Here is a 2,732-nt window from a genome sequence, read left to right on the forward strand (position 1 = left end):
CCCTATCCCGGTATATTGGTGCGTTTGAAGAAGTTTCACTTCAGTAGCGTGTTGTATAATTACACGTTGTATTTTTTGAAGTGAAACTTCTTTACGCGCGGTAGGGTAAGTTCGTTTCATGCGAGTTGCTATGTAACGAAATCATGCAACGGATGTCCCCCTCTACTCGGCCACGTAGTCAAGTTCGTATTGGGGAACACTTGAGCCGTGAGCACGCTTCAATGCAACGTTTGTTACAGGCAACTCCAGCATGTGTAGTGTAAAATTTAAATTCATAGTGTACAAATAATACCATTAAACCAATTCTTTAATCCCTATCCCGGTATATTGGTGCGTTTGAAGAAGTTTCACTTCAGTAGCGTGTTGTATAATTACACGTTGTATTTTTTGAAGTGAAACTTCTTTACGCGCGGTAGGGTAAGTTCGTTTCATGCGAGTTGCTATGTAACGAAATCATGCAACGGATGTCCCCCTCTACTCGGCCACGTAGTCAAGTTCGTATTGGGGAACACTTGAGCCGTGAGCACGCTTCAATGCAACGTTTGTTACAGGCAACTCCAGCATGTGTAGTGTAAAATTTAAATTCATAGTGTACAAATAATACCATTAAACCAATTCTTTAATCCCTATCCCGGTATATTGGTGCGTTTGAAGAAGTTTCACTTCAGTAGCGTGTTGTATAATTACACGTTGTATTTTTTGAAGTGAAACTTCTTTACGCGCGGTAGGGTAAGTTCGTTTCATGCGAGTTGCTATGTAACGAAATCATGCAACGGATGTCCCCCTCTACTCGGCCACGTAGTCAAGTTCGTATTGGGGAACACTTGAGCCGTGAGCACGCTTCAATGCAACGTTTGTTACAGGCAACTCCAGCATGTGTAGTGTAAAATTTAAATTCATAGTGTACAAATAATACCATTAAACCAATTCTTTAATCCCTATCCCGGTATATTGGTGCGTTTGAAGAAGTTTCACTTCAGTAGCGTGTTGTATAATTACACGTTGTATTTTTTGAAGTGAAACTTCTTTACGCGCGGTAGGGTAAGTTCGTTTCATGCGAGTTGCTATGTAACGAAATCATGCAACGGATGTCCCCCTCTACTCGGCCACGTAGTCAAGTTCGTATTGGGGAACACTTGAGCCGTGAGCACGCTTCAATGCAACGTTTGTTACAGGCAACTCCAGCATGTGTAGTGTAAAATTTAAATTCATAGTGTACAAATAATACCATTAAACCAATTCTTTAATCCCTATCCCGGTATATTGGTGCGTTTGAAGAAGTTTCACTTCAGTAGCGTGTTGTATAATTACACGTTGTATTTTTTGAAGTGAAACTTCTTTACGCGCGGTAGGGTAAGTTCGTNTGTTTATATAATTACATTGCTACCCCTATATATTACTAAAAATATACCATGAGTGGTAAAGTCAATTGAATTAAAAGTATAATTGGTAGAAGGGTAACCCTCTGACACATAACGTAATGAATTTAGGGGAGCAAAGAGAACGGAAGATTTTTGGCAAATGATAAATAGGTATAAAAAAAAAGAAGGGAGAGGTAATATGCAATAAGATAAATAATAGACAGTGCCTCGAACACATTAAATAAATTTTAGGAAATAGGAACAAAAATATAATAGTAGATTACATGAGAGAGGAAAATAATGACATAAAAGAGAAGTATGGGATAAATAGAAATAGAGGAGGAAGTAGTAAAAGGAATGGGGGTGTCGTCAAATAGGAAGGCGACATTGCAAGATAGGTTTCCGTGGGAAGCATGGTTATTTACAAAGGATGTAGTAGGACATCAACGCGAGCAAAACCGCGGCTAAAAATTAGTATGTACATAAAAAATAGCGTAAAGATCTGTCAATTAGCCTTTCGTAATTAATCATCAAGCTTCCACACGATTACTAGTCCTAATTAATATTATAAATGCGAGTGTGACTTTGTTTGTTTATTACGATTTCACGCCTTAACTACTTAACCGATCGTTATGAAATTTTGTACACATATTGTCAAGGATACACAAAAGGATATAGGGTACTTTTTATCCAGAAGAAAATATTGTTCGGGAAGGATAGCAGATTTAGTTTTGTGTAATCGTCGACGATCTTTCTAACGTATTTAGGACATTAACTCGAAGCCGAGGGTAAAACCTGTTATGAAATTTTGTACACGCATTGTCGGAGGTACAGAAAGGATCATAGGGTACCTATTATCCTGAAAAAAAAAACTGTTCCCGAGGGATAGAAGAATTAGTTTTGAGTGATCGTCGACGATCTTGACACGTATTTGGGGCATCAACTGGAGCGAAGCCGCGGGTGAAAACTAATAAGTATGTACATGAAAAATACTGTAAAGATTTGTTAATTAACTTTTCGCAATTAATCTTCAAGCTTCCACACGATTACTAGTCCTAATTAATATTATAAATGCGAGTGTGACTTTGTTTGTTTATTACGATTTCCCGCCTTAACTACTTAACCGATCGTTATAAAATTATGTACACATATTGTCAAGGATACACAAAAGGATATAGGGTACTTTTTATCCAGAAAAAAATATTGTTCCGGAAGGATAGCAGATTTAGTTTTGTGTAATCGTCGACGATCTTTCTAACGTATTTAGGACATTAACTCGAAGCCGAGGGTAAAACGTATTATGAAATTTTGTACACGCATTGTCGGAGGTACAGAAAGGATCATAGGGTACCTATTATCCTGAAAAAAAAA

The sequence above is a fragment of the Agrilus planipennis genome, unplaced genomic scaffold, assembly GCF_000699045.2.
Source record: "Agrilus planipennis isolate EAB-ADULT unplaced genomic scaffold, Apla_2.0 scaffold409, whole genome shotgun sequence".
Classification (NCBI taxonomy): Eukaryota; Metazoa; Arthropoda; class Insecta; order Coleoptera; family Buprestidae; genus Agrilus; species Agrilus planipennis.